At 43.1% G+C, this 14001-nt stretch overlaps 1 protein-coding gene across 18 annotated transcripts in view; it reads left to right on the forward strand.

Moving 5' to 3' along the window:
• Nucleotides 1-14001, forward strand: part of Usp29 (ubiquitin specific peptidase 29) — a 236662-nt gene that overhangs the window by 192760 nt on the left and 29901 nt on the right. For 16 of the 18 annotated variants that reach the window (XM_017322427.2, XM_017322425.1, XM_017322422.1 and 13 more), the window contains 3 exons: nucleotides 4134-4198; nucleotides 8339-8504; nucleotides 9282-9365. The gene's annotated coding sequence lies outside the window, so the exon portion shown is untranslated. Of the gene's footprint in view, nucleotides 1-4133; nucleotides 4199-8338; nucleotides 8505-9281; nucleotides 9366-9569; nucleotides 9744-14001 lie in introns of all 18 variants that reach the window. The other 2 variants (XM_017322419.2, NM_001290994.1) reach the window with 2 other exon arrangements.

Consider the following 14001-nt stretch of genomic DNA (forward strand, 5'->3'; position numbering starts at 1 on the left):
CAATTTACAAGTAGCACTTATTATAACCCTTATCATAATCCAGAAACACATATTCTCCATTTCTAGATGGAAAAACTAGAGATTGTTGACTCTTCTTCTTTCTTTCTTTTTTCTTTCATTTTTTATCCGAGACAAGGTTTCTCTGTGTAGCCCTGGCTGTCCTGGAACTCACTTTGTAGACCAGGCTGGCCTTGAACTCAGAAATCCACCTGCCTCTGCCTCCCTCCCAAGTGCTGGGATTAAAGGCGTGCGCCACCACACTCAGCTGAGATGGTTGAATCTTGATCTTGCGTTTTTGTCTAATATTCCCCACTCCATACTACTACTGGGAATTCTAACCTACATTATAATCTGGAAAGTTCTGTCTCCTGTGTCTCTCAGCCTCACTCCTATCAGCTTCAGTTTCCATAGCAACAGGCAGAGCCTGTCAGCATCACTAACAACAGAGGATGCTCCTAAGCATCCATAGCAGACTAATGGATTCCAGAGCAGCCAAGCTGGGGGAAACTGTGGGTCTGATGCACCCCTACCTGGGATCCTGATCTGAAACAGATATGGCTATAATATAAATACAGATCTGTATGTGATTATAGATGCAGGTACATAGATGTGCATATACATATGTGTGTATATTTTCAATCATAGTTCATGTGTACATAGATTATGAACATCTGGTCATGTTACCTTCTCTGGAGAATACTATATTGGGGTAAGACATAGTGTGACAATTCAGAGGTCCTTCAAGTTAAGATTCTGGATTTTATAAAGAGAAAGAAAACAGTTGAGTATAGTAGGGAAGTCTGATGGGAAGTCTCTACTACGCCTATACTTCCCCGCAAATCTACATCTCAGCTATTCTCCTGGACAATGTCCGAGCACAGCTCTGACCACAGCAACATACCCTGCTGTCTCCCAGGATCCAAAGTCAGCAAGTCAAGTCCTGGGAGGTCCTGGGATCATGGGAGGGAGTAGAGTTTGCATGAATGATAGAAGAGAAGAAAAAAAAAAAGGCTCCTTGTCTCCATGTCTCACTCCCCAGGTGATCGGTGAGAGGGGGTTTTCCTTCGTTGATAGCTGGCTTTCAAGGCTCTGCTCCATCCCAGCATGTATGCACACACACACACACACACACACACACACACACACACACACACACACACACACACACGCTGGGGAGGTGGCTCCGTGGATAAATTGCTCACCACACAAGTATGAGGACCTGGGTTTAGAGCCCTAGAATCTCTACATAAATCTGGGCACAGTAGTATGTGTGCTTCCACTGGGAGACTGGAGACAGAGACAGAGGAGTCCGCAGGAGCTCGTGGGCCAGCTAGTCACTACAGTATAAATGCTACACATTCAGTAGAAATGGTACTTAGAATTTTGATCTTTTTTTTCCTGACTGTTAATATGCACCATGATACTTTGGCATTGCTAGGCTGTGGCAATGAACTGAAGTTCCCAGTCACTTATACAGTTAAGAGAGTAAACAACAGATAGGGTGTTACCGACGTGTGTGTGTGTGTGTGTGTGTGTGTGTGTGTGTGTGTGAGAGAGAGAGAGAGAGAGACAGAGAGACAGAGAGACAGAGACAGAGACAGGGTGGGGGGAGGCACAAGTGTGCATTGAGAAAGGAGCCTAGGACTTTGTGCATGCTAGGAAGATATTCTACCACTGAGCTATCCATCCCCATACCACAAACACTTTTTAAAATATATATTGTAGTTTGTATCTTCATAAGCTAGCCTGTCTATAGCACGCATGCACGAGGCATTCAACACCTTATTATAAAAGAGGCTTTATGAAGGTGGAGTTGTACAGAGCTCCCAGCATGTGGAATAGGATGGGATAGACTCAGTAGGTTATATGTATTAAATCCAGCTTTTCGTAGTGGAGGTATAGTGTAGACATATGTCTATGCAGGTGCGGAGGCCAGAGGTGGGTGGGTACTGTACTCCTCTCTTGTCTCTCTCTGCCCCAGTGTTGCTGAGGTTACAGATACATGGGGCTACCTTCAGCTTTTTACATGGGACCTAGGGACTAAACTCAAGTTATCATCCTTACACAGCAAGTATTCTTACCCATTAAGGCATCTTTCTAATCTCTCTCTCTCCTCTCTGTCTCTCTCTCTCTCTCTCTGTCTCTGTCTGTCTTCTGTGTGTGTGTGTGTGTGTGTGTGTGTGTGTGTGTGTGTGTGTGTGTGTGTTTTGGTTTTTCAAGACAGGGTTTCTCTGTGTAGTGCTGGCCGTTCTGGAACTTCCTCGGTAAACCAGGCTGGCCTTGAACTCAGAGATCTCCCTGCCTCTGCCTCCCAGAATGCTGGGATTAAATGTGTGCACCACCACCACCACCTGGCTCTCTCCAGACTCTTAAATACATGTTTTCAATGTAAAATGTTTACAGTGCATGAGGGGGTTTATAAGGATGCCACTCTACCATAGGTTGGAAAGCATGCTTATATCAAGAGCCACACACCACACCACACACATACCACACACACACAAACACACACACCAAATACCACACACACACACTCACACACACATACTACACGCACTTACCACACACACACTCACACACCACACACAAACACCACAGACATACACCACATACCACATACAGCACACACACACGCACACACACACACACACACACACACACACAAACACCCCCCATACACACCACACACACAAACACCCCCCCACACACACCACACACCACACACTCACACACACACAAACACACACACTCATACATATACCCCCCACACACATGTATAATCCATTATTTGGCATTAGCCATTAACTTCTATGTCTATACTCTGTACCACATCCACATACATATCCTAAACCCACACCTGATCTTCCTCTAGACCCAGTATTTGCAACCACACCATATTGCCTGAAATATTTCAATCTCTGAATCTCTCCCTGCCCTCTCCTCACCCTTCTTGACCACCCACTCCTTCCGCTCTACAAGTGGTTTCCATGGTGACCTTCTCTGGTTGCTAACAGGATTGAGTACCCAGCAGCGGAAAGAGGAAGGCTTCTTGTGAGGACAGAGTGGATTGAGTGTGGGTGGTGAGGTTCAGAAGGGGTTACATATTGCAGGAGGACACAAAGGATGGAGAGGGATGATGCGCTGGGGTGGGAAGGGAGAGGTGGGGTGCATATGACCAAGGTGCATTGTTTGCTCGAATGAAATTGTTAAAGAATAGATAAAAGATATCCTATTTAAAAAAAAATAATAGCCACAACAATAAGTCCTTCAGCCCTCTTCTGCCACCCCCTTATTGGTCCACTCAAGCCCTTGGTGCTTACTAAAGACCTCCGGGTCATTTTTGAATTAGAGGGGGTGCAAAAATCTAGCAGTGCAAGCCGCTGACTCAAAGGAGAGAGATGGGTTCTTGGTGGGCAGCTGCTGCAGGTGCGGGAAAAAGCCTCATTATTCTGTCTCCTTATTCACCATTCAGTACATTTTGTCCTTCCTCCTTTTGTGTGGCTGATGGAGGACCTCCTTTATTCACCAAGGAGGTTATTAGGCACTTGAATGCAATTTCAAAACCTCTTTGCTATAAGAAATGAAACACCGCTCCGCAAAAGGAGTCCAATAGCTCTCCCAGAGAATCAAAAGCATGCGAGTCCTATTTATTCCTGTTTCAAAAGACATCAGGCTCTTTTGTAGTTCCCCATATTTTTCTGAGTTTCTTTTTTTCTTTTCTTTTCTCTCTTCTTCTTCTTCTTCTTCTTCTTCTTCTTCTTCTTCTTCTTCTTCTTCTTCTTCTTCTTCTTCTTCTTCTTCTTCTTCTTCTTCTTCTTCTTCTTCCTCCTCTTCCTTTTCCTCTTCCCCTCCCCCTCCTCTTCTTCTTCCTCCTCCTCCTTCTACTACTACTACTACTACTACTACTACTACTACTACTACTATTCTGAAGACTTATCAGTTGTTGAGAGTGGGGTACTGAAGTCCCCCCTAATGCTATTATACTAGAGTTTGTCTATGACTTTGTATAGCATTTGTTTGATAAAATTGGGTACACCTTTATGTGGGATACATGCATTTAGAATGTTAATGGTCTCCTGATGAATTGTCCACTTAATCAGTCTGAAGTGATCCTCTTTATCTTTTCTCTCTAGTTTTGACATTGGACTCCTGTTTTAGTGAAACCCAAGAGTCCCTAGCCACCTGGAAGAACTAACAGGTAATTAATGAAACCAAAGGCCCAACCACTGCTTAATGACCCACAGAATGCTATTTCCATGGTCAGCATCTGACAAGGGCAATGGCAGGTGTAGGCTGTCTGGATCTGTGCATTCAGAAACCAATTGCCAGTGACTCTGGGATGCTGCAATTGTTCAGTACAATGCAAAGATCTGAAAAAATGGGTGCTTTCCAATACAACTTTTGGTAACTGGGGGCTCTCCATCCGTCTCAGGATAGGAAGCAGATGGTACACGAAAAAGAACCAAGAAACATCTGTTCCATTTCCCCAGTCATGAAAACAGTTCAAACTGTGTTTTTATCTACAACTTATGGGCTGCACCACAGATTACTTTTGTAAAAGCACCGGCCATTGTGTCTCGAAAATATCATGGTCACGAGTAGATGGTGGCAGCTAGAGAACAGAACCAGTGGCAAATAAGCTTAATGTCTTCAGGGGGAGTTGATGTAATGCTGAGTAGGGTGGACCCAGGTTGGAGAATCAGGAGGACAGAGCTAAGGAGAAGGCTCAGTGGGTAAAGGGCTTGCTGTACAAAGTGTGAGGACCTCAGTTAAGAGCCCCAGTACCCATGTAAAGCCAGATGTAGTTTTATGAATTTATAAATCCCAACGCTCCTATAGCAAGTGAGATGGAGGTGGAGACAGGGAAGTTCGAGGAAGTTCACAGGTACCCTGGCATAGGTAGCAGTAAACAAAAGACCTCGTCCCAAAAAAGGTAGACGTTTGGCAAGCACCAACACCCAAGGTTGTCTGTCCTCTGATGAACACATATGAACACACACAGAGTATTTTATTTATTTTTATCCTATAGATGTGCATATTTGCCTATATGTTTGTCTGTGCCCTGTATATGTGCATTGCCTGAGGGAACCAGAAGAGGGCATGAGACACCCCCCCTACCCCCTCCACCCCCGCCTCCCGGAACTGGAGTCACAGAGAGTTGTAAGCTGCCCTGTTAGTGCTGGGTACTGAACCTAGGTGCTCTGGGAGGGTAGTCAATGCTCTTAACTATTGAGCCACTTTGCCAGCCCCACAAAGATTTTGATTTTGAAGAATTAAGAATATGGTGGGCTTGGTAGTGCACACCTTTAAGCCCAACACTCAGGAGTTGGAGGCAAATGGATATCTGTGAGATCAAGGGCAGCCTGGTCTATGTGCAGTGTTTATGGGTAGCCAGAGTTGCATAGTGAGACTCTGTCTTTAAAAAAAAAAAATCTTCATGAGCCAGGAGGTGGAAGCACACACCTATAATCCCAGCACTTGGGAGGCAGAGGCAGATAGATTATTGTGAGTTTGAGGCTAGCCTGGTCTACAGAGCAAGTTCCAGGACAGCCAGGGTTACATAGAGGAACCTTGTCTCAGAAAGAAAGAAAATCTACATGATAGATATATACATAGAAAGATAGATAGATAGATAGATAGATAGATAGATAGATAGATAGATAGACAGACAGACAGATAGATATCATGAAGACAAATACTGTGAAGCAGGGAATAGGTAATTGGAACTAACTAACCTGGGCAAACTTCCTCATTCCTTGTAGTTGTATGTGATAAAATTATGAGATTTTATCAGTTGTATTAGATTTTTTAAAATCTGAAATGCTTTGAAATTTGGAACATTTCTCTTTTTTCCCATAATTTATTAGTATTTTAAAAATTCACATTACTAGTCCTACTGTGACTAGATGTCCCGGGTGGGGTGGTACCCAAGGGCAGGCTTCCCCTTCTCAGGGTGGGGAGAAGGGAAGGAAGTGGAGGGGGAGGGATTTTGTGAAGGTGGGACTGAGAAGAGGTGGGGGCTTCTGGTTGGGATGTAATGTGAATAAAAGATTCTTTTTCCCTCAAAGTGAGAAAAATGCCTAACAGAAATGACTTATCCACACTGGGTACACCAGCAAGGGCTTCCCCAGGGACCCACTTGTACCAACTAGGCTTCTCCCCCGAAGGTTCCCCAGCCTCCCAAAGCACCATCACCAGCGTGGGGCACACACACTTGAAAGGGACTCCTTACAGTCAAACTCTTTGGTGCTAGAGAGAGAAATGAGAACCTTCCTGTGCAGTGGAGAATCAAAGGAGCTTTTCACAGAGGGTACATATCAGGTATCAACATTTGAATTTGCAACAGTAGCAAAATTACAGCTATGAAAAGCAACGAAAATAGCTTTATGGTTGAGGGTCAGCACAACACGAGGAACTGTGCTAAAGGGCTGCAGCATCAGAAAGGCTGAGAACCACTGACTCAATTGTTTCTCTTCTTCACCATATCTTGTAGTGGCAAATGATTAGAGAAGAACCCCAATAGCCTTCAAAGGGAATTGGCAAAACAACTTCTAATTATATAGAGACACATATACATATATAGAGATAGATAAGTGCACGTACATATGTGCATACATATATTAGGTTTTGAGAATTGTTTGGAATTCTTTTAAGATTTTATTTATTTCGCATATGTGTGTGCGCCTATGTCATTCAAAGCACACATGCACACAAATTCTGGAAATTGAACATAGATCAGTAAGTGCTCTTAACTATTGAGCCATCTCTCCAGCCCCTGAAAAGATTTACATATTTATTTATGTACATGTGTACATTCAGTGCCTATCTAATTCCTATATTAAAACTTATTTGGCATTGGAGATATAGCCCAGTTAGTAGAATACTTGCCTAGCTTACATAAAGACCTGGGTTCTATTCCCAGCCCAGAAAAAACAGGTTACAGCGGCATTCAGACCCAAGCCTAGAACTCCAGACTTGACAGGAGTTCAAAGTCATCCTTGGCTACATAAGCCTGAAGAAAGCCTAGAATACACCAGACCCTGTTTCAAAATAAACAAACAAATAAATAAAGCCTAGCACAGTGTCTCACGCCTTTAGTCTCAGCACTCAAGAGGCAGAGACACACAGATCTCAACCAATCAATCAATCGTCGATCAGTCCATCATCAATCAATCGTCGATCAGTCCATCATCAATCAATCGATCAATCAGTCAATCATCGATCAGTCAATCATCAATCAATCAATCAATCATCGATCAGTCAATCAGCAATCAATCAATCAATCAGTCAGTCAATCATCAATCAGTCAATCATCAATCAGTCAATCATCAATCAATCAATCGATCGATCGATCAATCAGAAAAAAAGAGGCCAGAGAAATGGCTCAGCCATTAAGAGCACTGGCTACTCTTGAGGACTGGCTACTCAAGAGGACTTGAGTTTGGTTCCAAACTCCCGTATGGGTTACTGCCTCCAACTGCCTGCAGGGGAAGCTCTCTTCTGGCCTCTGTAGTCTCACACACACACATACTCAGACACACTATGTACACACAGACACATACATTTTTTAAAAATTTGTTTGTTTGTTTGTTTTTTGAGACAGAGTTTCTCTGTGTAGCCCTGGCTGTCCTGAGACTTACTCTGTAGCCCAAGCTGGCCTTGAATTCAGAGGTCCACCTGCCTCTGCCTCCCAGAGTGCTGGGATTAAAGGTGTGCACCACTACCCAGCTTTAAAAAATCATTTTAGAAAGCAAATCTAAATTTAATATTTACAGCATTATAATCTATGCAGTCCATATTCACATATAAAGTACTCCAACAATTTATGGCTGTCAATTTTTTTTCTGTGTCACATCAGGTTATACACTGATATACTGTGTCATTGTTTCATTTCTTGTGCTTCTTTAACCTGTAATGATTTCTGGCTTACGGGTTCCCAATACTGACATTTACATTAAAAAAACAGAGGAGAGCAGCCAGAATGTGACTTTACAGATAAGTTCTTTTCTTCTACCTTCACTAAAGTCTGAGGACTGACTGCAGGCCACCAGGCTTTCCCCGGAAGTGACTTTACATGCCGAGGCATCTCAAAGAGCCAGAAAGACATTGACATAATTTTGGGGGGAAGGGGTTGTTTGTTTAAGAAAAAGTCCCACTCTGCAGACTTGGCTGGTCTTGAATTCACTGAATTCACTTTCATCAGTCCCCCAGGCTTGATGCTGACATTTTTTTGAGGAATACAGAGTAGTCTGTAGAGTGTCAACCTAGATCTGTCTGACGATTCCCAACTCTCAAAGATTTTCATCTTGGTGCATGTGTGTCTTTGTCTCTTTCTCAGTTCATCCTTTTGTAAATTTGTGCCATGCCAAGAAGTGGTGGCTCACTTCTTTAACTCCAGCCCTTGGGAGCCAGAGGCAGACAGATCTCTGAATTCAAGGCCAGCTTGGTCTACAGAGTGAGTTCCAGGACAGCCAGAGCTCTACAGGAAAAACCTCATCTCAAAGGTAAGCAAGTAAGCAAGTAAGTAAATAAATAAACAATAAGCTTATGACATATTTTTTTTTTGACCCAACACTGGAGCTATTGGCCTTGATACTGTCTAACTTGTCCCCTGGTTGATGAAGTTACTATTTTCCATTGTCAATTACCCATGTAAATATTGTTTCTCTTTCTACTTTCGCACAACAAAGATTTATTTACACATTTTTCTCCAGTGTTTGGCTTCACACCCATGAGGGTACGGGTGGGACATATTGTAATCAAGGGGCTGTTAAAAGGGTAGAGGCCTCTGAAGGAAAGACTCAAGAGCATTGTTAGCCTGAGCTCAATCTGACCTTGAGTAAAGATGGAAGGAGAGAGCTTACTCACTCTGTAAAATTATCCTAATCACTCCTCCAGGGGACCAAAGGGTGATTCCCAAGACCTGTAGCGGGGACTCACAGTTGCCTGTAACTCCAACACCAGGGGATTTAATGTCCTCTTCTGCCTTCCTTGGTCACCTGCCCACTTGTGCACAACCACCTATCTACCCCCCCCACCCCCCACATAAATGTTTAAATAAAGTTTGAAAGGGAAGGGTAGGGTAGATGGTAAATCTGGAGGAATTACATTGGGGAATGAGTATGACCAAGATAATTTGTATGCATGCATGGCATTCTCATTTTACTTTTTAAAAATCTTACACTTGTAAATATGAGTGGACAGGCACATGCCATAGGCCACACGTGGAGGCCAGAGGACAACTTGCAGGAGTCAATTTTTTATTTTCTTCTACTATGCAGGTCTTGGAGGTGGAACTTACATCGTCACACTTGGCTGAAGGCTCCTTTATCCTCTGAGCCACCTCACTGGCCCCACAAATCCAGGTTCAGTAACCACCGATTACTGTTTCCTTAGTTATTGCATGCGAGATGACACATGATGGCTTTCTGGCCCCACATTCCTGGATGTATCTCTGTTAGAATTCTTCTCTGAGTCTCTGTTTTCTCTTATCCCACCTTAATTGCTTCCATGCTGATTTTGCGGGTTTTAACGTAATTAAGGGCTTGTTTACAATTTGCTACTTTCAGAACCTGTCTTCTCCCGAGCAGCTCACATTCTGATTCTGGATCTTTGCAAGCTTCTTGACACTTGAGAAAAAGAAAAGCCCCCCCTGCTTTCCAGACACAACGAGACATTCTAGTCTCCTGTTTCCCTGCCCTGCCCTGCAGTTGACTAATTATCCACAGAGTTCCAGGTCCCCTGTGAGTAGAACACAATGTCAAAATCAAGATCTGAGCCCTGGGTGTGCCTTTTTTATTTTCCATGTTTTGGGGAATACCGAAGACTGTAGGATTTTTATAGAAAGAACGAGACGATTTGTTACTTTTTTACGCTTTTAAGAAATTATTCCATTTTGTTTCATTTTGTGTGCATTTCTGTGTACGGAGGGGTTCTGCATGAGTGCCCTGGCCTCATGCGGAGGGCTGAGGACAGCCTGTGGGAGTTCATTCTGTCATTCCACAGTGTGGATCCCAGGGGCTGAACTGAAGTCATTAGTCTCAGCTGCTAGCGTCTTTACCTGTTCACCTACTTCCCTGCAGGAGCCTTTACTGTTGACTGTTCAGGGCAAGCGTCTTTACCTGTTGACTCACTTCCTTGCAAGCGACTTTACTGTTGACCCATTTCACTGGGACCGCAGTTTTAACTTGTTTTTGAGACTGTCTCAGGTAGCCCAGACTGCCCTGGAGTCTAGACTTTAGTTAAGGAAGATTTTCATCTCCCAAACTTCCTGCTTCCTTCACTGGGACACGTTTACACTTTTAGGAGACCACTCAGGTCTCCCATATGGAAAAACTTAAGTGCTAAGAAAAGTTTCCAAAGATACAACTTTTCCAACCGCACCCTTCTCCATTTCCAAATTGGGTGAATTTAAAGGACATCTTACAGCCAGGTAAAATAAGCAAGATACAGTGACATGATGTCACTTACTGGCAGGATCTAAAAACATGGACTCATTGGAGCAGACAAATGGTAGCTACCACAGCCTGGGTTTGGGGGTGATGGGGGTTAAGGAAATTGATCAAAACCTCAAATCTGCTGGGCATGGTGGCACACGCCTTTAATCCCAGCACTCGGGAGGCAGACGCAGCCAGATTTCTGAGTTCAAGGCCAGCCTGGTCTACAAAGTGAGTTCCAGGACAGCCAGGGCTATACAGAGAAACCCTGTCTGGAAACAACAACAAAACAAAACAAAAACAAAAACAAAAACAAAAACAAAAAAAACCAACCAAACCAAAAAAAAAAAAAAAAAAAAAAGAAAAGAAAGAAAGAAAGAAAGAAAGAAAGGAAGGAAGGAAGGAAGGAAGGAAGGAGGTGAGGTGTGAGGTAGAATCTCAGGGTTGTTTTGATTTGCATTTCCCTGATGATTAAGGATGCTGAACCCAAAAAAACAAACAAACAAACAAACAAAAAACCCAAAAATGGTTCCACTTTTTCTGGGTGTGGTGGCGCATGCCTTTAATCCCAGCATTTGGGAGGCAGAGGCAGGCCGATTTCTGAGTTCGAGGCCAGCCTGGTCTACAAAGTGAGTTCCAGGATATCCAGGGCTACACAGAGAAACCCTGTCCTGAAAAACCAAAAAAAAAAAAAAAAAAAGAGAGAGACAATGGGGACTAGAGAGATGGCTCATTGGTTAAGAGCAATGACTGCCCTTCCAGAGGACTCGGGTTCAATTCTAAGCACCCACATGGTAACTCACAGTTGAGATGGGTCAGTGGTTAAGAACACTGACTGCCCTTCTAAGAGGGGTTCAGTTCCTAGCACCTACATGACAGCTCACAATTGTCCCTAACTCTAAGATCTGACATCCTCACACAGAAATACATGTAGGCAAAACACCATAAAATTAAAATGCATAAATTATTTTTAAAACTACATGATAACAATAAATGTAATTCTAAAATATTTTTAAAGGTACTATGCCCACCAGAGGGATATATGGCAAAGTTACAGTGGAGCAGCAGGAACAGGAGAAAAACATGGTCGTTAGTGAATTACACTGTGCAAATACAGAGCCTGGGCTTGTGGAGAGAAGGCAGCCAGAGTGTTTACCATTTCCCTGGCAGCCAAAAGAAAGCTCTACTCTCAAATCAGCAGCGGAATTTTCCACTGAGCTAAAGGCCAGGCTTCATTCCGGGAGTTATATACCTCCCTGTGTAATTAAGGACGGAAAAGGTCTCGTTTAGACATAAAACAATGTGGACAGTCTTCTGAGACTGTCTGTTTAAAGTCACATCTGTCTAAAGAGCCATCTGGCTTGCAAATTTCCCCTTGATTGTATCCTTCATTTTCATCCAAATTTTGAGAGCTGACAACATTGAATTTTATAATTTGCAGGCTTTATTGCTTCAGGGTGGGAGGGTTGGGAGGGTGAGACAGGGTGAGGGTCTCACTTGGAGCCAAGGTTGGCCTGGAATGATGTGGCCTAGGTTGGCTTTGAACTCTCAAGATCCTCTTACCTCAGCCCTGTAAGGCTGGAGTTTCTAGGTGTGAGCCACCATGCCTGGCAATTTAATTCTTAAGAAGTGTTTATCAGTGTCTGGTAAAAAAATCAGTGTTTAGTGGGATAGTTTATGGAGTTTACTTCTTTGATACAGTTTTAACTAAAAAAGAAGCATTTTATATTATAATTTTGAGTTCTTTTTTAATCATTATCACCATTACTAGGTTTAGGAGTTGGAGATGTTTTTGTTGTTGTCCTTGTCTTGAAACAAAGTATCACTATGGAGATGCAGCTAGCCTCAAACTCTTGAGATCTGCCTCCCTCTGCCTCCTGAGTGCAGTGAGCACCACCACCAAGGCTATTTGGGATTTTGAAAAGATGTGGTTCTACAAAGTCCACGCTTGCTTACAACATCAAATCCAGAATGAAATCTGGCAAAAACAAAACAAACAAGAGCCGGGTGGTGGTGGTGCACACCTTTAATCCCAGCACTTAGGAGGCAGAGACAGGCAGATTTCTGAGTTTGAGGCCAGCCTGGTCTACAAAGTGAGTTCCAGGGCAGCCAGGGCTATACAAAGAAACCCTGTCTCGAAAAACTAAAAAACAAAACAAAACAAACAAACAAACAAACAAAAAAAGAAACAAAGGGAGGGGGAGGCAGGCAACTCTTTGTGAGTTTGAGGCCAGCCTGGTCTACAGAGTGAGTTCCAGGACAGCCAGGGCTACACAGAAACAAAACAAAACAAAACAAAACAAAACAAAACAAAACAAAACAAAACACCTTCTCCAGATCAGTTCACACAAATTGTAACTCTTTGTTTTGTCTGTCTGTTTGTTTGTTTGTTTTTTCCTGATGTACTCCCACAGTTAGCTATTTTGTGGCTTCTTTCTTCTTCCAACAACCTTGTATCTTCATGGGAGTCGCCCCGGTGTCTTTGGCACAGAGCAGACTTCTTTAGTGTTTGGTACCAATATCCACACCTGATCTCTGCTCTGCAGTTTGCTCGCCATTCGAACACAAAGTCTTAGAAGATGGGGTTTGAAATCCACAGTATTTGGCAGGATTGCCCGAATTGGAGAAACTCAATGAACTTTTTTGTTTTTTTTGTTTTTTGTTTTTTGTTCTTTTTTAATTCTTAGGTTTTGTTTCCCAAGTACTGGGAGTTGAGCATAGAACCTGTGCTTAGAGGAAAGTGCTGCAGCCACAAGCTGCATTCTAGATTCATTTTCATTTTTGAGGTAAGGTCTCATATAGCTTGATTTTATTTTATTTTTTATTTTTTTGGTTTGGTTGGATTTTTGCTTTGTTTTGAGACAAGGTCTTACCACCTAATCCTAGCTAGCCTTGAATCCATTACGTAAATCAGGCTGACCTTGAACTCAAAGAGACCTACCTGCCTCTGCTTTCTCATTACTAGGCATAAATGGGCATGCCGCCACATCTAGCTACGGGGATAAGCTGGTTTGGAATTCCACAAGTAGCTAAGGATGGCCTCAAATTCCTCCTTCCAACTCTTAAGTGAAGTTGAACTATAAGAATTATATATATTTACAGTACACAACATGGATGCTCTGATATATGTGTCAATCAAACTATTGACAAACCATCCCCTCTCCATGGTGAGAACATTTAAGATCTGTCCTAGTGACTTCCAAGTAACATTACCATTAAATTGAATTGTTACACTGTCCGAAAGAACATGCAAAAGAAGAAATGGGAGCCCAGAAGCCAAAAAAAACCTCCACCCAATGACACACAGGCCGGTGTGAGATGCAGCCAGAGTATAAACTCAAATCCTCACGCCCTTGCTCTCCAGCCCTGCTGCTGTGCTGGCCTCCTGACACTTGATAGGTAAGTGCAGTCTGCTCCCCGGCTGCCTCCTTCTCGAAGCTCATCTATCCTTGTCCCTGTAGGGTAAATGCTTTGAAATATTTTAGAGCAACTGCAGCAACATCTTAAGAGGCCCGATTTCCCTAGTCATGCTCAAACTGTTTTCATCAATATCCTATGTGCGCCA

This window comes from Mus musculus, chromosome 7, assembly GCF_000001635.26.
Source record: "Mus musculus strain C57BL/6J chromosome 7, GRCm38.p6 C57BL/6J".
Taxonomy (NCBI): domain Eukaryota; kingdom Metazoa; phylum Chordata; class Mammalia; order Rodentia; family Muridae; genus Mus; species Mus musculus.